This window comes from Lepidochelys olivacea (assembly GCF_965140295.1).
Source record: "Lepidochelys olivacea isolate rLepOli2 genome assembly, chromosome: 11".
NCBI classification, from domain to species: Eukaryota; Metazoa; Chordata; order Testudines; family Cheloniidae; genus Lepidochelys; species Lepidochelys olivacea.
The window spans coordinates 51204788-51227401 of NC_140421.1; the positions used below are offsets into that span (position 1 = coordinate 51204788).

The following is a 22614-nucleotide window of genomic DNA, read 5'->3' on the forward strand; positions in this document are numbered from 1 at the left end:
ATAGAATATCAGGGTTGGAAGGAACCCCAGAAGGTCATCTAGTCCAACCCCCTGCTCGAAGCAGGACGAATTCCCAGTTAAATCATCCCAGCCAGGGCTTTGTCAAGCCTGACCTTAAAAACCTCTAAGGAAGGAGATTCTACCACCTCCCTAGGTAACGCATTCCAGTGTTTCACCACCCTCTTAGTGAAAAAGTTTTTCCTAATATCCAATCTAAACCTCCCCCACTGCAACTTGAGACCATTACTCCTCATTCTGTCATCTGCTACCATTGAGAACAGTCTAGAGCCATCCTCTTTGGAACCCCCTTTCAGGTAGTTGAAAGCAGCTATCAAATCCCCCCTCATTCTTCTCTTCTGCAGGCTAAACAATCCCAGCTCCCTCAGCCTCTCCTCATAAGTCATGTGTTCCAGACCTCTAATCATTTTTGTTGCCCTTCGCTGGACTCTCTCCAATTTATCCACATCCTTCTTGTAGTGTGGGGCCCAAAACTGGACACAGTACTCCAGATGAGGCCTCACCAATGTCGAATAGAGGGGAACGATCACGTCCCTCGATCTGCTTGCTATGCCCCTACTTATACATCCCAAAATGCCATTGGCCTTCTTGGCAACAAGGGCACACTGCTGACTCATATCCAGCTTCTCGTCCACTGTCACCCCTAGGTCCTTTTCCGCAGAACTGCTGCCTAGCCATTCGGTCCCTAGTCTGTAGCTGTGCCTTGGGTTCTTCCGTCCTAAGTGCAGGACCCTGCACTTATCCTTATTGAACCTCATCAGATTTCTTTTGGCCCAATCCTCCAATTTGTCTAGGTCCTTCTGTATCCTATCCCTCCCCTCCAGTGTATCTACCACTCCTCCCAGTTTAGTATCATCCGCAAATTTGCTGAGAGTGCAATCCACACCATCCTCCAGATCATTTATGAAGATATTGAACAAAACCGGCCCCAGGAACGACCCTTGGGGCACTCCACTTGATACCGGCTGCCAACTAGACATGGAGCCATTGATCACTACCCATTGAGCCCGACAATCTAGCCAGCTTTCTACCCACCTTATAGTGCATTCATCCAGCCCATACTTCCTTAACTTGCTGACAAGAATACTGTGGGAGACCATGTCAAAAGCTTTGCTAAAGTCAAGAAACAATACATCCACTGCTTTCCCTTCATCCACAGAACCAGTAATCTCATCATAAAAGGCGATTAGATTAGTCAGGCATGACCTTCCCTTGGTGAATCCATGCTGGCTGTTCCTGATCACTTTCCTCTCATGCAAGTGCTTCAGAATTGATTCTTTGAGGACCTGCTCCATGATTTTTCCAGGGACTGAGGTGAGGCTGACTGGCCTGTAGTTCCCAGGATCCTCCTTCTTCCCTTTTTTAAAGATGGGCACTACATTAGCCTTTTTCCAGTCATCCGGGACTTCCCCGGTTCGCCACGAGTTTTCAAAGATAATGGCCAATTCCTTCAGCACTCTCGGATGCAACTCGTCCGGCCCCATGGACTTGTGCACATCCAGCTTTTCTAAATAGTCCCTAACCACCTCTATCTCCACAGAAGGCTGGCCATCTCTTCCCCATTTTGTGATGCCCAGCGCAGCAGTCTGGGAGCTGACCTTGTTAGTGAAAACAGAGGCAAAAAAAGCATTGAGCACATTAGCTTTTTCCACATCCTCTGTCACTAGGTTGCCTCCCTCATTCAGTAAGGGGCCCACACTTTCCTTGGCTTTCTTCTTGTTGCCAACATACCTGAAGAAACCCTTCTTGTTACTCTTAACATCTCTGGCTAGCTGCAGCTCCAGGTGCGCTTTGGCCCTCCTGATATCATTCCTACATGCCCGAGGAATATTTTTATACTCTTCCCTGGTCATATGTCCAACCTTCCACTTCTTGTAAGCTTCTTTTTTATGATTAAGATCCGCTAGGATTTCACCATTAAGCCAAGCTGGTCGCCTGCCATATTTACTATTCTTTCGACTCATTGGGATGGTTTGTCCCTGTAACCTCAACAGGGATTCCTTGAAATACAGCCAGCTCTCCTGGACTCCTTTCCCCTTCAAGTTAGTCCCCCAGGGGATCCTGCCCATCCGTTCCCTGAGGGAGTCAAAGTCTGCTTTCCTGAAGTCCAGGGTCCGTATCCTGCTGCTTACCTTTCTTCCCTGCGTCAGGATCCTGAACTCAACCAACTCATGGTCACTGCCTCCCAGATTCCCATCCACTTTTGCTTCCCCCACTAATTCTACCCGGTTTGTGAGCAGCAGGTCAAGAAAAGCGCCCCCCCTAGTTGGCTCCTCTAGCACTTGTGCCAGGAAATTGTCCCCTACGCTTTCCAAAAACTTCCTGGATTGTCTATGCACCGCTGTATTGCTCTCCCAGCAGATATCAGGAAAATTAAAGTCACCCATGAGAATCAGGGCATGCGATCTAGTAGCTTCCGTGAGCTGCCGGAAGAAAGCCTCATCCACCTCATCCCCCTGGTCCGGTGGTCTATAGCAGACTCCCACCACTACATCACTCTTGTTGCACACACTTCTAAACTTAATCCAGAGACACTCAGGTTTTTCTGCAGTTTCGTACCGGAGCTCTGAGCAGTCATACTGCTCCCTTACATACAGTGCTACTCCCCCACCTTTTCTGCCCTGCCTGTCCTTCCTGAACAGTTTATAACCATCCATGACAGTACTCCAGTCATGTGAGTTATCCCACCAAGTCTCTGTTATTCCAATCACGTCATAGTTCCTTGACATCACCAGGACCTCCAGTTCTCCCTGCTTGTTTCCAAGGCTTTGTGCATTCGTATATAAGCACTTGAGATAACCTGCTGATTGCCCCTCATTCTCAGTATGAGGCAGGAGCCCTCCCCTCACAGACATTCCTGCCTGTGCTTCCTCCCGGTATCCCGCTTTCCCACTTACCTCAGGGCTTTGATCTCCTTCCCCCGGTGAACCTAGTTTAAAGCCCTCCTCACTAGGTTAGCCAGCCTGCTGGCAAAGATGCTCTTCCCTCTCTTCGTGAGATGGAGCCCATCTCTGCCCAGCACTCCTCCTTCATGGAACACCATCCCATGGTCAAAGAATCCAAAGCCTTCTCTCCGACACCACCTGCGTAGCCATTCGTTGACTTCCAAGATTCGACGGTCCCTACCTAGGCCTTTTCCTTCCACGGGGAGGATGGACGAGAACACCACTTGCGCCTCCAACTCCTTTATCCTTCTTCCTAGAGCTACATAGTCCGCAGTGATCCGCTCAAGGTCATTCTTGGCAGTATCATTGGTGCCCATGTGATCCTGGGAGCCCTGAGCACATGGGACCCCCACAACGAGCCGGTATTGAGAGCGTGCGGATTTGGTCAATGTTACACCCAGCTCATGAGACAGCTCATGGTGTCTGACACCATCAGGTGTTCCAGAGACATCTACATGGAACACATAACAGGATACCACCAGTACCAGGTCGAGAACCGAGAACGCCAATCAGGGAAATAACCCACTTCCTTCCCTTACGAACTGAGGGACATACCCCACCCATGTACTTATTCTCTACACCACTACTGACTTGGACTCTTAATACATTCCACTGGTGGTGTACCTGAGCCAACTTATCCACTGATGCTTTAAAAACTCCCACACCCCAATATGGATCTATGCTGGTTATGTGATATATATGTACCTCATGAACCTTGTAACTGATACTTGCATTCCCCCATAACCCAAGCCCAACACCAGATGTACAGTACCTTCCCTCTTAACTTGTATAAATTTGATTTTAAACATTAACTTTAATAAAAAGATTTAAATCTGTTATTTGTTGTCATGGAAACTCTGCCAAGTGGCCAAACAGACTGCTGAAGACCATTTGAGCAAGACTTTGGGGGTGGGGGGTGAAGCTTTACAAATATGCAGATGGAAAAAAAGCTGCAGTGTTAGGGATGCAACAAATGTCAATAGCCACAAAATTCAGGGCTGAGAGTGCAACATACTAAGAATATATTGCAGGCACAATGTCCTAACAGAACAAGCTATCTAAAAAATATTACTTAAATCTCATAAATGTTTCTTAGCGGTAAACAATCTTTTCCACATCCAGGACTGACCACTAACTTTGTTGGTGTCATGAGTTGTCATGAGCCAGGATCCCTCCATATTCCACCTTCCTTACTTTTCCAATGTTAACTTGCAACCCACTTTCACGGAGCATTGACCGGTAATATTAATAATGACTTAATAATTTCTTAATGTCTGTAGGGAGAAGTTTACGAGGCATAATGTAAACACCCAACTTGGAATTTGGCCAGGATAGTAGCCTTAATGTTCTAACTCTTTGAAAAAGTACCATGGGTCCTCTACTTACTACAAAGAGTCATGACCTCAGCTTTACATCTCTTCAGAAGAAGACATTGGCACTAGCATAGTGACCTTAAACACCATGCAGGGATATTAGTTCAATAATGACTTGACTTAGGAAGATTGATACCAACCAACGTATCAACACCTATTCCTTCACTGCATACATATTCTTTGGAAGCCTCCCATTGAAGTACTGACCAAGCTGAACACTTGCTTAACTTGTGAGACATAATAGGATTATGACACAAAGTAGGATAGCTGAAGGCATCTCCCACATTCAAGCTGATCTCCCACCATTAGGGATTTTTCACTGACAGAAGGTATGAATTTTCTTTATTTATTCCAACTCAGGAGTTCTAGTTATATCTGCTTGTACCAACCTGAACACAAAGCAAAGTATTTCTTATCCCTATTTTTGTAGTTGCCCATTCGGTTTGTTATCTTCTCATTTGTATTGATAAATAATGACAACCTGATCTCTTTGTGGAGAGAGAGGCTTTCAGACAAAACTTATGCATAATGTTGGATTCATTGCATTCCATGGATCCTTGGTGAAATAGTCCAGAATAATGACTTTAAAAAATTTTTTAAGTGGGAGACTTGGAGAATGGGGGGCTAAGAAAAATCCATTTTAGAAAACCCTACATGAACAGAACATTATAGCTTGCACTGTTAAACACATAACAGACTGGAATGCCAAAGTTTAGTGGCATGTGCAACAATCACTCATGTAAGTATGCATAGAGTCCATAAGTAGATGATCACATATTATTTCTCAAGTAACAACATGCAATTTTTTTTACAAACCTAGAAACATGGTGGTAATAGTACTATGTAATCTGCTGCCAATGCCGGACAAACAACCCGGGAAAAATACACTGCATGTCAGCAGTGCTGCGTGATGAACAAAACCACACTGGGATTCATGGAGTACAGGTTTTACCCCAAGATTTCAAATATGCCAAAATCGTAACAATTTACAAGCATAAAGGGGACAGACACAATGGTGACAATTATCATGGCATTTCGCTCCTCTTCCTCGCTGGAAAGATCCTTGGTAAGCTGTAGCTGAAAAGGCCTCAGGTCATTGCAGATGATGTAACAGTCCCTGCATCCCAGTGTAGTTTTCATTTATCATGCAGCATTGCTGATATGATATTTACACAGCAAACTATTCTTATACTTTCAACATTCTACAGATTAATTGAAACAAAATCAAGTAATAGTGAAAAATTGCTGACATGTATAGGCCATCTGGGTTTGCAGCTAAGTTACATACATCGTTAACTGCCTCATGCTCTGCATTATGTCTAAGGAATATTTTTGACACTAAATGAAAAGAAAGTATAAAATACAGGAGGGCTGGAAAACTTGATACATATGTATCCCACTTAGTCACAGTATGTAACAATTCTCAACTCCATTTTATCAAGAAATTCAGAGCACCCACAATGAGCTAGAACTCTGAGGGATTATGTATAAGCAACTAGGGGCTTGGGAGGTCTAAGGCATTGATTTTAGGGTCTCAGGTAGCTGTATATCTCCACATCCCAAGGAAGGGTGGCAGACATGAGGCCTGCCCCTGGGAGTGCACCTTGGAGATCCAGAGCTAGGAATAGTGACCCGGCTCTGCCCAGACACAGTTGGCTTAGAGCACATAGGATCCAGTGGCTGGATCTTCTCACAACAGACTGGTGTCCTTCCAGGGTGGTTGGGAGGGGGAGAGGGCTGAGCCAGGTTGTGACACATACCTATGTCTTAGAAGGAAAATAACTTCTTAGACTTTTTATTATGACAGCTGTATTTTCAAAATGGCATCTAATTTTGGTCACTTAATTTCAGATATGCTGAGCACCAACAAATGCAAGGAAAGTCAATGGGCCAGTGTTCTTAAGAGTGACTATGGCTTTTCATGGCTATGTTTTTGAGTGCCCAATTTGAGACACTATAAAGGGGCCTGATTTCCATAAAGTTAGTGCTTAGCACTTTCTGCAAACCTCACCCTTTAATGTGAATCACATTTGGTTCCTACAAATTGAAGGACCCAATTTTTTATAATTTCTGACCACATCAATAAAGAGACACAGAACAATTAGACCATACAAATAGCACAAGTGTATGAAAATGAAAGGAAAAAAAAACCAAAAATCTGTTCATGAATCTTTGATAAAGAGCATGCAGACTTTAATATTGTGTATCCACAAGGAGGCATATGTATATTCTGGTAAAATTTCTGGTTACTCATAAAACCTTAAATTTGTCACTTCCTGATGATAGAATATTTAACCATGCTACCTAATGTTCTTTTAATGTCATTTAAAATTACAGGGATAAGATACCCAGGAAAAAGTCATCACAGCACATCAAACAAATGTCTGGGAGAATAAACAGACATCAAATCATAAAGATCAGAGTAATGATGAAAGATGCAGAGGTTTGGTTCACTTCTGATAAGCAATGAAGAGTTTGGAAGCCATATCCTGCCAGGGTTCCTCAGTCTTTTACTGAGGTCAACAGATGGCTTACCTGAGTAAATGCTTATTAAGACTAGCAAAATGGTCCTGACTGCTAAGCCAAACGAGCTGAACTCTTGGTGCTGGAGATCTCAGAAGAACAATTTGTCACAAAGTCAAATTTAAAATGAACCTCTAAAAAGTTCTGGTTCATAAATATTTACTACTTTTCTTTGGAATCCATGAGTTCATGGTTCATAGTTCATTACCATGCCACATAAGACACTGATGTTTCACTTCTAAAATATGTAAATATACAAAATACAGCTTATTTTAAGTCTAAATTGTTGATATGCTAAAAATATTTTAATGCAGCATGTAAAGACTTGGCATACAAAGCGTCTAAACACAATAATTAGGCATTTGGAAAATATGTTGATAGTTTTATGTTTAGCATCACCACATGGCTAATAAGGTTGCCGGTTCTTAGTTGTACTGACACAGAATGAATTTTTTATTGGCACATTAATATTCTTGTCTGATGGATGCTTAAGGCTTTAACAGATATATAAAAGACACAAGAGGCTAACACAAGATATCCAGTGTGGGAAGGAGGGAGGTAGAAATGTGTTTAATTCTATGATTCTCATCCTTCCATGTGTTTCTAAGAATCTACTCCATTTCCAATGTGTTGAGCATAATGTTTTAATGGATCAAGACCTTCTCAATCTTATTGCTCTGATGTAAACTGCATAGCTTGTTTCATACTGCTGGAATAATGCTGGAATATCTCTAGGGGAAAAGGGAAGGAAGAGAGAGAAAAGAAAGAACCATGCCTTGAGCAGTCTAAGTGAGGAACAAGCTTTTTGTTATCCTTCTCGTTAGGTGACAGGCACCTTAAGATTTAATAGAGAAAGAAAGTGGATAAAACCCCCGCAGAAAAATAAATGTATGAGGTAATGACTGCTTCTTTCTTAGTTCCAGCTGCCCTGACAATGAACCTCAGCAGGAGCTCTGTCCATACAGACCATTGGAATATTTGAAGAAGAAACAGCTGTTACAGACTTCTGTTGCTAGTTGATGCTGCATCCTGCTTCTTTAGAAATTTTGATGCTATAGTTCTATGTTCCAGTCTCAAAAAATCTATCAGAAAATAGCATCAATTGCTTTTCTAACATCTAACCAGATGCCCACACTCACCAGACCTGACATAGTTCTTCTGAACTCACCTGCCCTTTTTAGAAAACTCCCCTGTATTAGTTTTCAAAGTGGTTTCAGGACTTAACTAGAAGTCACTGAGACATAGCATATGCCTAATTAAGAAAACAGCCTTGGCTATGCTGGATCATTGACTTAATTATTGATTTTGAGGTAATTTCAAAGCTGCCCACCAAAGATCAGGGGCTCGCTGTGTTAGGGGCTGTACAAACATAATGCCAGCCACAAACACCTTACAGAGACAAGATGCAATGAGTATAATGAACAAGGGAGGGATAACTAATTATATTGAGTTAGCACATAAGCTATATTATTATAATGCTCAGTTGTTCAACACTGATTTGATAAATTCCTTTCTTTGAGGTGCTGAAGATCTATAGGGCCAGTTTGCCCCTTCCATGGCAAAAACAGCATGGTAAGGCCAGAGAAGAAAAGAAAAAACACCTCCAGATGGTTGATCTAACAGAATTGCCTGTGAAGCATCCCTCCATCTGTGTTGATCTACTGGCTTCTCTCTTCATTCCCAACAGAAGAGCCATGCAGCTGATGTCAGCATCTTCTCTTCCCCCATACACATACACCATCCTGCCTGTGTTTGTACAGTGGAATTCAAAGGGAGGACCCAAAAGTTGTTAAGGATCCAAACTGTATTAATTATCAACTAAACTTCTGCATAAAATATGGCAAGTCTGTGAGAAATGGATCTCTGTCGACAGTCCCTCTGCTCCAGCACCCCTGCTTTTTGACACACAACACCATAACCTCACAGAGCAGCTGGGTTTGTCCAAGAAGGCAGGAATCCTTCCCTCCCTACATGGAGAGCCACCGGAGTTCACTTGCTTTTGCATCAATATGCAGAGAGGATGATCTGGCTAATTATTAGGACTTGTATCTTGTTACCTTACCAATGCGGGGAATCTACGAGGACACTCAGTTCTCGGGTTTACTCATGTGTTAATGACCTACTATGAGGAATAGAAGATGTATAGTACTCACACTACTTTTAATATAAAATATTTTTGCTCATAGTCTCGACTAAATTAGAACGTACTTGGGTTTTCTTTGTACCACAACAATGTTCCTTCCCCTTTTCCCCCATCCCCCTTGTCTCTTCCTCTTTCTTTCCCCCCTTTTTGGCATTCTTCTTGCCCTCTGACTTCAGTATCTATGACCAGTAGATTCTGCACCAGGTTGTTGTGACTTCATCACTTTTTTTACATGGTATGTATTTATTTCTTAAATTTAATTTTAATTGGTCTCAAGCAGCTGGATGAATGTCAGTCCTCAGCTAGTAATAGCTTTGTTTCTTCATCATTTCCTTTGCTTTCTGAAGAAAATACAAAACATATATAATCATCCAAAGGATTTTTCCTGGAGTGCTTTGCACAGTATGTCACTTTGAATTATTCTCCTGTCTAATAAATATTTGGACCTAAGGACAATTGTTGGAGCTCAGATAGACAGTTCAAAAGTAATAGATCCTTGGTGAAAAGTAAGAGAATAATAGCCTGATAAAATAAATAATTAGAGCCTTAGGTAAGGGAATTTAAAGACAGGGCCATTCTAGGGGCTCATACTGTGAGAATTTACAGTTTGACTGTGAAAACTATAGGTATTAATAAGATTTAATTTAGGTGATTTCTTCTAATATTTTATAGGGATTCAGTAACAATCCTCAAATTTTACTTTCCAGTTGAAATTATACCATAACTGCACAATCTGCCCATTACAAAGTTCACTGGACTACACCTGGAACATGCCAGGAGGGAAATTGTGATTTAAAGTCACAATCTCCTTGGCTCCCCTGCTGCTCTGAGGAAGGAGTAAAAGGAACCAGGTCCTTGTTTGGGGCAGCATTGGTGTAGTATACCACCGAGTGCATGGGGGGAGTGGAGCCGAAGCTCTGTTCACTTCCCTACATGAGATAACAATTACAATTGTGTGTGTATTTAGGAGACACCCACCAGACAACCGGCCATCACAGCCTTGATGGTCCATTAGGAAGAAACAATAAGACTGTGAAGATACTAATCTCTCTCCTTCCTGAGAAGTCAAGTGGTCCTGTCACCTGATACAAAATACCTTGGACACTGCTGGTACTTTTCCTCTGAGGAGGGAATCTGGATCAAACAAAGATTTCCCACCTTAGGTAAATTTTTTTTAAGACTGGGGAGGAGGTTAATCTTGACTCTCCTCAATTGCCTACACAAAGAAAGACTGCTCAAAGTACTGGGAGAGACAAAGGACCTAACCTGAGGGGAAAGGCAGAGTCCAGACTGAGACAAGGGGTCCAGGATGTAAGAAATAATAACTGGAACTCTAGCCTACAGAAATTCTGCAACTTGCCTAAGATAACATTTAGGGTGAGAAATTACTTCTTGAAACCAGTCTCTTTAAGATCTTAAGTATGTTTTGTTTTATTTGCTCAGTAATCTTTGTTCCACTTGCTATCCCTTATAATCACTTAAAATCTGTCTTTTGTAGTTGTTAAACTTATTTCTTGTTTATAATATAACCAGTTTGTGCAATTCACATCTTGGGGGGGCAAGAAGCTGTGCATCTCTCTCTTCACATTGAGGGAGAGGGTGAATTTTTATGAGCTTGCGCTGTGCAGATCTTTCTATACAGCACAAGACAATATAACTTTGGGTCTATACTCCAAGGGAGGTGGGCACCAGAGTGCCGGGGCAAGTCCCTTAAACTGAGTCTTCGCACATCTGATCTCAGAGTCTGCGTCTTCCTGCAGCTGGGCGTGGCCCTGCCTATGTGTGCTAGAGGAGGCTTAAGAGCCTGGCTCAGCAAGACAGGGTAAAGGGGGCCCAGTCTAGCAGAAGAGGCAGGCTCAGTCGCAGTACATCAGGTGGCACCTTAAAGGGGGACAACCCATCATAAATATGTTGATCCAAATTCTCATTTTTGCTGCAACTGTTACACAAATGGCTTCATGTCTTGTCCTTCTTGACTGTCAATCCATCCTCAGAATGAAAGAAAGACTTCAGAGTGAAACCCATCATGATCTGGGAAAGATGCTGCCAACCTGAAAATAGGTCTGGCCAGAAAAAAAAAAGTGGATATAGGGGAGATCAAAGCAGCACACTTACTTTTCCAAAGAATATCCTGTGTGATGGGAAAATATTCTTATGAGCAATGCTTTTTAGAATAATGGATTGAGGTTGTGCAATTTTCTGTTTTTCATGACATTGGTTGTTACAAGATGGAAAAATACAAACCATAGCTCACTGTTGAATATTGTAATTATGATAACTGTCAGATAGCCAATATTTATATAGTAGACTGAAATGGTAATTTAGTTACATAGCAATATACACACATGTAGCCATTTTCCTCTCTTAATTGTGTTTTATCTGTTCATGTGAGTAACAATAAGGGGCACTATCTCTTGGGGTATGCCTGCACTGCAATATAAGCCCAGAATCAGTGGGACTCAAGTCAACTGACCCATGTTAGAGAACCCTGGGCTGATTCTTAACCCCACGTTAAGAATTTTCTAACCCCTGCTTGAACCTCAGGCTTTGGCATCCACACTTCAGCATGCTGATCCAAGCCAGACCAATCATATCTCAGAGTCCCTAGTGCCCTCCCAAAATGTGGCTGCACTAGTCCTTACAACGTAATGCACTGTGGAAAAACTTTACTGCCCACCCTGCACATCAGAGGAAATGCGAACAGCCCGCCGACAGCACCTGCCAGGGAGTCATTTTGAAGAACTACTTTTGCGTGAGCTTTCACTCTGCTGTCAGGAAAAAAGCAAAACTGCATGAGGTGTTGGTGGTGTTTTCTGACCCACCCAAGATACCGACTGGTACACTCAGCCAGAAAGGGCACCTACCACAGCTGGATCTTGGTACACCTGGGCAATAGAAGCTAGAGGTGCTTTTGTGTTCTCACATTATGGACTTGCATGGCCCAATGGAAGAGGGGAAATAGTACCTATAACAATGTGCTTTTGGTGGGAAAAGGGTAAATTCACTGGACTTGGGGGGGGGATCAGTGCTTGAGAGGGGTGTGGGCTTGACTGCCTTGCAACTAACAAATGAATGACATGATAAATAATTAATGGGGAGGGCTGAATCACAGTATAGGCTCATACAAGGAAGTTACTGGCGTGTAAATTGCTGCATAACTGCATAGAGAAATATTGTTTCCGAAGTAATATATAATTGCTCCTGATCATGTTTTTAAGCTTTATTATCTCAAATTGTGATGGTACAATGTGATGCAGTGATAGCAATCAACGTTCATGATGACATAAAAAGGCTTTATTTGTAAATGTGTTAAAACAATACAACCGTCGCCCATTGCCAGGCAGGCCAGCTGCCAGCATCCCAAAACAAGAAACTGAAGAACATTTCCAAAACAAAAAATAAAAAAATAGAAGTGCAGAATACAGTGCAAACATGATATAAACCCCCTATTGCTTCATGTCCCTTGGCCCCACATTCTCCTTTCCTTTCTTTCTGCACACTTGGCACCGACGGAGGGGTGGAGGTATCCAGAAGGGAGAGGTTCAAGAAGAAAGGCTGCAATGGGGCCAAGCCATTCATGGTGCATGAATGCATGGAGTTGTCCAAGCTACTTCTGGACTGCAGGTATGTTGCAGGGGAATCAGGCCTTGGTGTGGAAGAGGCAGCTGGAGCCTGTGTTCTTCCAGCCATGATAGGGATGAATCACTCAAACAGTTATCTCCGTTGACCTGGGTCCTCCTCCCTCAGCCACCATTTCTGTTCCAGGAACTGTTCCCTTTCTAAAACCTTGTCCTCCAGCTGTGCAGTGAGTTTTAGCCTTTCCTTTTGCCTCTCAGCCTGCCGTCATTCCAGTCTTACACCCCCATGCTGCTGTACTGGATCAGTTTGTCAGTCCTCTCAAGAACTTAAACCAGAACTTCATTATGGAAACACTTCCATTTCGAATGGTCCATGAAGGTATGTTGAGCCAGAGGTTAAGTTCTGGACATACAGCAGCCAGCGGAGGTCAAGGAGCCTGAAAAAGGATAAGAAACAGATGGTTATTGCCTGAAGTAGTTCAGTGGAGAAGCAGAGAACTAAGTACTGTGGAATCTCAAGGACATAAAATGTTATATTTCAAAACTGATCCAAATTATATTGTAAAACAGGTGCTTCACTCCACAGAATCTTTCTGAACACAGCCTGGGTAATTGCAGTTATGGAAGTGCAGAGACAATGGTAAGTAAGTTTTTCTGTTTTATAAAAATTACATAACTACTTGGTTGTGGATAGGGTGGAAAGTAGGCTTGCAACAAAAGGCTTTTTCTATTATTCCAGGCCTTTCACATTTTGGAGGATAACTGTTCTTGTGGTGCCCTATTGGCAAAAGGAGATGTTATTCCAAAGTGCTAGTGGGAAACCTGCAGTTTATGCAGCCAAAGTATTGAAACATACAGTGACTTACCAGCACATCTATGAGTGAAGTAGGTTGATCTGCTTGACTGAGGTGGCTCTGGAAATATGCCCTTCCCCACAATGTGACTACCTATCTGAAGTTCCCGCTTCAGGAAAAGCTTGCAGCTTGTCAGCAACCAGGATTGGGTCAGAATCCATGAGGGAATTAAAAGGATGATACATCAGTTTACACATGGCTTACCCTGTTATGGCATCACACAAACCTGCAGCTTTCCTCTTCCCCACCCATGGCACATTTCTGAATGAAAACTGATATACCTTTCGTGCTTGGGAGAAATAATGTTGTCACTGGTGAGTGCATGGACTTTCTCTAACCAAAATGGACTAGATTTGAAAATAGAATACAGTTTCACACTGTTTCCAGGGGGCTCCACAGACTGTTGAGTTGAATACAAAGCGGCAAACTTGTATGGATCCAGAATTTGCTGTTGATCCTGTCCCACGGCACTGGTTTCAGAAGTAGAGTCACTTCATGCTCCTGACTCAGAGCCTGCTGCTGCTTGCTCACATCAGTTCCCATGCTGGATTCAGGGGACAGCAGGGCACCAACCCCACTGACCAGGTTGTCATACATCACGATTGGCTCCATGCTGGGGGTAGTGCCCAGTTAAATTCCTCATAAAATGGATGTGAGGTTGGCGAGATGCCCGAGGTGCAGTTCTGGATCCTGGTTCTTCTGCTACTCACTCTTGAGCCACTTATTCTGCTTCCTGCACTGGTCACCAATCTGGGAAATTTGCTAAGCTGCCAGCTTTTCAGCTATCTGCTGGTATGCGTGGTCATTCCTGGTACTTTTGCTAAAGTCTACAGTATTACTGGCCTCACGCTAGAGATTCACCAAAATCTGGTTGTGCTCCTCTGACCATGAAGCAGCACATTTTGCAAACGGCTTGTTCTGTTCAGCCTCCATTGCAACCACAGAAGGCTCTCCACTTGTGTGTTTGCATCTCAGTGATCAGAAGACAATAGAAGAGTCAATGCTGACTCATTGTGTTGCTGCTGTACACCAAGAGTGGGTGTCTTCTGTTTTCAATTGAGTCAATTGGAGATTGTTGGGATAAAGAGAACTAAGGAAGTTAGCCCATGGGATTGTAGGGTATTTCTGGTGGACTTCCTATTGCTTTGCTGTGTAGATATTTTGACTCATCCTGGGTTTGAACCCTGGGCCCTGGCTTGACTCGGGCTCACACCCTGGAGGCCAGCAGGTACTGGGACCAAGCCCTGGTTGTGTACATGGAAGAGGGTTAGGCTTGAGCCACTGTCTGAGCCTGGGTTTACATGGGAGTGTAGACACACTCTTGGAAGTTAGAGAGTTTGTAGAACCTCGGATCAATGTGAAAGGTGTATAGCAAAATATCATCAGCATACTGAACTCCCGACTGTCTCTTAACTTCCCTTAGTGTTCTCACATGCACAGAGTTGACAGCATGGAATCCTGTCAGATGACCAGCTGTTGAACATTATTTATTGGAACCACTCTAGAAGAAAAAAAAGTTAACTCCATGAGGTCTAGTCTGTCCACCAACCAGACTGCACAATGAGCCAACAAGTCATGGTGATCAGTATAAAAAACTGCTAATATACCTAGAGTGGGTTGTCAAAGACACTTATCTCCAAAAAAATAGAGAAATGTAATCAACCAGTTTTACTGACAGCATCTCAGGTATATAGCATGGTTTGAGATAAGGGTAAAATAAAGGAGGAGTTGTTCCAAGACCACCTTCTCAATAACCTTCCCCCAAAAGAGTAATAGAATGAAATTTAATAGTGAAAAGTGCAAGGTCATGCATTTAGGGATTAACAACAAGAATTTCTGTTTTAAACTGGAGACGCATTACTTGGAAGTAACAGAGGAGAAGGACCTCGGAGTATTGGTTGATCACAGGATGACTATGAGCCACCAATGTGATACGGCCATGAAAAAAGCTAATGCAGTCTTGGAATGCATCAGGTGAGGTATTTCCAGTAGAGATAAGGAGGTGTTAGTACCATTATACAAGGCACTGTGAGACCTCATCTGGAATATTGTGTGCAGTTCTGGTCTCCCATGTTTCAGAAGGATGAATTCAAACTGGAACAGGTACAGAGGAGGACTACTAGGATGATCCGAGGAATGGAAAACCTGTCTTATGAAAGGAGACTCAATGAGCTTGGCTTGTTTAGCCTAACTAAAAGAAGACTGAGAAGAGATATGATTGCTATCTATAAATATATCAAAGGGATAAATACCATGAAGGGAGAAGAATTATTTAAGCTCAGTACCAATGTGGACACAAGAACAAATGGATATAAACTGGCCATCAGGAAGTTTGGACTTGAAATTAGATGAAGGTTTCTAACCATCAGAGGAGTGAAGTTCTGGAACGGCCTTCCAAGGGAAACAGTGCGGGCAAATGACATATCTGGCTTCAAGACAAAGCTTGAAAAGTTTATGGAGGAGATGATATGATAGGATAGCCTAATTTTGGCAATTAATTGATCTTTGACTACTTGCGGTAGATATGCCCAATGACCTGTGATGGGATGGGATCTGAGTTACTACAGAGAATTCTTTCCTGGGTGTCTGGCTGGTGAGTCTTGTCCACATGCTCAGGGTTTAGCTGATCGCCATATTTAGGAATTTTCCCCCAGGGCAGATTGGCAGAGGCCCTGGGGTTTTTTTGCCTTCCTCTGCAGCGTGGGGCACAGGTCACTTGCTGGAGGATTCTTTGCACCTTCAAGTCTTTAAACCACGATTTGAGAACTTCAGTAGCTCAGACATAAGTTAGGGGTTTGTTACAGCAGTTGGTGGGTGAGATTCTGTGGCCTGCATTGTGCAGGAGGTCAGACTAGATGATCATAATGGTCCCTTCTGACCTTAAAGTCTATGATTCTATGAAAAGAGTAGTAGTTCAAGGCAATATAATAATATGCAAGATATTTAATATCAAGCTGATTTATTGGTCCAAGGTCTACCCACCAACTTTTCAAGTGTGGATGGCAATGTCACCTCCATACAGAAAGTATTATCAATTATAATCAACAATAGAACCAATGACTCTCCACTAATCTTAACACTGTGATATTTGTAAAGTTATGTTGCCATGGGTAGATGTTGTGATACCTATTTTTGGTCCATACTTGTAATGAGGCATGTTTAGGCAAATATGATCTAGGACAATCCATTGTAGTTTAATGTTTGGGACTATATATGGAGAACATGGTCTAAGCATCTTGTTGTTATTTATTAGGATCTCTGTGGCACCTAGGAATCATAGTCATGGATCAGGATCCCAAAGCATAAACAAGTACTTCAGATAATGCTATTCCCATAAAGGGTGACCAGAAGTCTTGATTTTATAGGGACAGTCAAGATTTTTGGGTCTTTTTCTTATATAGGCTCCTATTACCCCCCCCCCCCCCGCCATCCTGATTTTTCACATTTACTGTCTGGTCACCCTATTCCCATATTAAAAAAATAATCCATTTTCTATATTCTTGGAGTAAAGTATTACTAGAAAGCTTTTCCTTTCATCTTTTTAAGATACAATGGATCACACTGAAGAAAAGTAACACTGCAATCTAGCCCCAGATATTAGGTGCAGCCAATGCTTAATCCTATAAGTTTCTGAAATGAAGACTTGTAAATTCCTCACAGGGCAGATCCACAAATGGAACACTGAAAACGAAAGGGCAACATTTGCACCTTAAACTGTTTTTCTCCCAAGGAACCAGTTTAATTCCATCACTTGCAGACCTAAATTTGTGGGCCAAGATGGATTTACTAAGTAAACAAATTAGCATGAGATAAAAATGCCTTCCACCAAATCCTTATCAGCAGAACTTATTTTGAGTTAGCAGCTGCCCATACTGTCTTTCTACTTACCGAGACCTGGTCAAATTAAGAAAAAGAAAAAAAAAAAACAAAAAAAAACCACCCCTCTGTTTGCTTTCTGCCGCAGCTGTGGTAAATCAGTTTTCCAGGGCTCACACATGCTGGATTTTTTTTAATATGGAGTTCAAAAAAGTACCACGTTTGCCTTAATATAAGGTGTAAGAAAGGTTTTTAAAAAGGGAATCAGTGAGTTAAAGGGGAAAAAATGAATAGACTCCATGCAAAGGGATCTCAAAGATACAGAAATATGAAAAAGTGTGTTTAAATAAAAAAAAAAAAAAGACAGGAGTATCAGCAAATTCTCATTCCTGCTATGTTTTGTGCTCCAATATTAATGGAAAGTGAACCAAAAGTTTGTTGCACAACAGTACTTTAAAATTACACAGCAACTTAGGTTTCAGTAAGTCTGAGGGAAGTGATTACCATTGTACAAAATGCATTGTACATAAAATAAGTCTATTGTCTTTGTTTATATTAGTCAACTCCTTATGCAGCTATAGCTTTATCATTTTAATGTGACAGTTCGTCACACTTCTGATACTTGTCCCTCCATTCTAGCCAATAAAATAAGATCTTGGGAGAACATCCTTGTATAGCAGTGAACATCGGTCACACATTCTTATTACCAGTGAAATTGAGGTACTCGCCCTTTTTACCTTCTTCTCTTGCATATCAATCCTCCAGACTCAGTTCTGCTGTGATGTCTACCAAGAAATCAGCCAATATGGAAGATCTTATATATAAATAGGGAGAGTTACAATTGTCTAATATATAAAACAAAATTTCAATTGGATTTGTAACCATGAGATTAAGCACATTGAGTTTGGTCTCAAAGCCCAACTGAAGTAAAGGGTATTGGGTCAAGCTCATCATTAGTCTATTTACTTATGTTATTTTATTACTATTCTCTCTTTCTCTCCTGTTGTTGATTAGACTTACTTGTTGCATCATGTCTTAAATTAGACGGTGATCTCACCGACGCTGGGACTGTCTTCCAAAGTGGTAGGTAGCAGTTAACACAATGACTCAAAAACAAAATATAGTTTTCAGATCAACTGTATATATTAACTATCAGGATGATCCCATCATTGCATGAAATAACCAAAATTGCTGCTTCTGGAATTTTATAACTAATGCACCTCTCAAACTAGTTCCTTGAACTTAAAATCCTTCTCTCGAATTAACTTCAAAGGTGCATTACGTAATAATGTCTTGGGTCATTAACTTTAGCACTGTCAACATGTTCTCACTCTCACATTTACTTTAATTAATGTAATGATAGTAATTAATGGAACACTTTACACAAAGGATTGCCTGAGCACATTGTCAACTTCTGACAAACAGATCAATCCTCAAATGCTTAGAGCAAGACAGCAGTTGTTAAAGGTGAAAAATGCACAAAAGGACAAAAGGTCAATCTGATTTTTATCTTGATTTAGGTTTAACAGAAGTTTAATTGTCATGATATCTACATTATTTAACCTATTTCTTTTCAAATTTCACAGTAGAATGTTGATTAATAAATCAATAGAGAAATCTCTAAAATAGTGTTAATGAAAAGTTATTTAAAATATTAGTGATGATGAAAAGATGGAATGAGAAAAGGTAGCTGAGAAAAATGTTAACATTCTTATTATAGTATAATTTTATTTATTAAAGAACTCAAAAAATACTGATAGGTGATCATAGTTGTAACGCCAATAACAGCAATTGTTGCTCAAGTGTTTCCCTCAAGTTTCTGAATCTTTCACTTTCACTCAGAAATTTCCACAAGATTGATCTTTGTCCAAGGGTGAAGATTTTTTTTACTGCTTGGATCAAACTTTCAAATGTTTTTGAGAATAAGGAAAGAAGCAGGTGTGCATGTGAATCTCCCACTATAGCAAAACAAATTCAGCAATGCAAGCTGGAGTAGAAAGTTAAATATTTTAATTACTCAACTTGAGGAAACTATGTGGAATTGTCTTATAAAGCAAACTTGGAAACATTTTCTTCTTACATATGAATCATACTGCCGTGTCTCAAACTCATGGAAAAGTACTCTTTTCATATCTCTTCTACACACAATGTGCAACTGTAGCTAGAGCTCCTTGAAAGAGTTGGGGGCAGGGGCTGGAAAGATGGGAGGGAAGGAAAAATCACTTTTGTGCAGTGGCTATATTGATGTAGTCCAGAATCATAAGTGGCCCAGTGGCACAAGGCAGAATTTGAGTTCAGGATCAAGCATTAAGCCTGGTCCTTGGGCAGACCAGCATTTTGACTGGATTGTCATCAAGATGGCATATACAGGCCATCTCTCTTGAGCTTTCTGTGTGGGATCTAAGCCCAGGAATGGTGTTGATATTTCATTTAGGATTAAAAAAAAACAACAACCAAAAAAACCCCAAACATATTTTGGTTCATTGTTATGTGTAGTGTCACTTTCAGAGAATAAGAGATTAAACATCTAAGACTACCAGAAAATTATACCAGACATCAGACTTTATATAAATAGCTCTTCTAACGGGTGGCTCAGAAGCCTGATGTCTGGCAATATTATGTTCAACTGACTTTGAGAGCCATCCATGGAAGAGACAGTTGTAGCTGGAAGTTTGGCAAGAGGCAAATTTTTCTTTTAATAATTCATCAGTTCACTTTCTCCACAGAGTAATAACGCTTCCATTAGGTTGTGTGTACTCACTTGGAATTATGCTCACCTATTTTTTTTCTAGCGTACTTTTAGTAACATACTAATTAGACTGTAGCTACAGTAGGACATGCACTAATACATCTCACTAGCAGTTTATTCATTTTGCTGAGTTTGTCTTGTAGCTGAACACACATACTGCCCGTATAAATTTCTTGTTATTTGTTCAAAGTCTTTTGGTCTTTCTCTATCATTTTATTTATGTAGGGCAACATCCTGGTTTCCTGATCCCCTTTTTCATAGGACCCTATGAACTGCTCTCTGTGAGGCAGCAATGCGAGGGAGGGGGAAAGGGGGGGACTTAAGGGACAGGAGTGGGAAATGGGCAAACCTGCTTTGGGTGGGCCCTTCAGCACTTCTGAGATTCTTTGGAGTAGCAATAAAGTTGGAGATGCTTAGTGCTTCCATGAATCCCTCCCCACAGTATGTGGTAGGGGAGGGGAAATCAACCCTTGCAGAGAGCAGTCTTTTGGTCAGTTGCAGCCATGGGGGAAATCCCTGATACTGCAACTTCATTAATTTCTGCACAGATGCTCATGTTCTCTTATAGATACATGGGGATTTGCCAGGTTTGTGGGCACGCTCAGTGGATTATGCCAAAAGATAAACCCCTCTCCTCATTCTCTGTATGTCATGATTAGTAATGAACTCGGATAGAAGTCTCAGGCAGACTTCCTTCATATTCTGGACTTCCACCATGTGTGCAGGAAGATGAACTGTAAACAGTGTATTTTAAAGTGTGGCCTGGATTACTGAACATTCAGAAGCTAGCAATTTAATGTATAATACCATGAGCTACAGCTTCCAGCTACAAATACTGAAACATCCTGGGCTTAGATCCCACATTAGGAGTAACACAAAAGGACCTAGAGATCTTACAAAAATGGTCAGAAAACAGCAAAGTAACAACGTGAAATTCAGCTTGGATGAATACAAGCTAACACATCTGGGAAAAATAGTCCAAAATAAAGAAATTCTATAAGCATAAGAGCATTGGAAAACAATCATAGTGAAAGAGGCTTATAAGGGAGATTATACAGCAAGTAATACATAAATTGCTATGCAATATGGTGGCAAGACAGACTGTCATTTGGGACTTCACATGTGGATGGAGACATCACAGCATGGTAGCAGTCCCCCTTCCTGGGCTTGTCTACATTACAAAATTGTATCATGTTTGAACATGGTTGTGTAAAACCACGCTAGCTGATATGATGCCAACCACAAGAAACCATATTCAATGTTATGTCAGCAAACCACAATCAAAAGTTGTCCTTGCTTTCCAGAAAGTCACAATCAGCATTTTGTCACATTTGCATTAATTCTTCACAACTGTATTCAAACACAGAAAATATCTGTAGTGTAGACAAGCTCCATGTGACTCTGATGAAGTATTTAGAATTGAATGCACAAGCCCAGATATACTTGCATTACCAGAAAGCCATTAGCTATTTGAAAAAAGATCTGAAAAAATGAGCAGGAAGGGATTGATGTAGAAGGAAAGATTATAAGAGCTAAAGATGTATACTATTGCTTGGCAAAGAGGGGAACGTAACAGGTTACAAATACTGGAAGAGTGTAAACGACAAAGAAAAGGTTTAAACAGGAATAACAAGGAGTTAAGGGATAAATTAAACAGAAAATTACACCAAGTATGAAGGAAGTCTTCCTGACACTGGGATATAGGACGGCTGTGGAACAGTCATCCTAAGATAGTGGTTGAAGCCACAACTGTGGGAAAACTTCAGATAAAATGCTAGGCAATGTTCTGTAGGAAATAATCCTATTATCAGCAGTGAAATGGAATGGATGATCAAATTATTCTCATAGGTTCCCCCCCTCCCGCCATCTCTAACTTCTATATTTCTATGAAGATCAATTAAAATATCACAATTCCTAGCTGGGAAGTATGATTTCAGATCTATCATAAAACATGAAAAGTTCTCATATATTTTTAGTCTAATAGTAATGGAATTTACAGTTGTAGAGCTTAGTAACAAACATTTTTTGTTCCTACTGTAATTTATTTTCATCTTCAGACATAATGGTTTCAAAGCCTCATCAGAAAGCATCCCTGTTTTGAGTTCTATATTAAATAGATCCATAGCTTTGAATTTTCAGAATCCTAAAAATACACCACCATATTATGCTTCTGCTATGAGCACTTGATTTCTGTTTCTGTTATTAACAAGGAGAGGTTACTTGCTTGTACAACAAGTGGAGTTCTTAGAGGTGTTCTGTCCCTACAGATGCTCTATGTAAGGATATGCACATGCCTGTGCATTCTTCATTACTGATTTTTCATGATCTCCTTGATGGCATATAGGGAGGAATGGACCTTCTCACAGTAAAAATACACCACACCACAACCTCAGGAAAAGAAGCGGTACAAGGCAAGAAGTATAAACTTAGTTTACAGTATAAGCACTCCATGTGATTGAAGTTGACAAATGTTCAAGTTTGAGCAAGACAAGACAAAGAATTCGATGTTTTTCCAGTGTTTCTCTCTTGTATTAGCCTACTACACAAAATGCATGTAAATTTCTATTTACATATCAATATCCCAATATCCTGGGGAGAAAGACTAATGGCAAAAT

General features: G+C 41.2%; 1 long non-coding RNA gene across 1 annotated transcript in view; it reads right to left on the reverse strand.

The window, feature by feature from the left end:
- Positions 1 to 12328: 12328 nt before the first annotated feature.
- The window catches only part of LOC311528137, a 64003-nt gene continuing 53717 nt past the window's right edge, over positions 12329 to 22614 (reverse strand). The window contains exon 3 of the long non-coding RNA XR_014713520.1: positions 12329 to 13017. This is a non-coding gene — a long non-coding RNA (uncharacterized lncRNA). The remainder of the gene's footprint in view (positions 13018 to 22614) is intronic.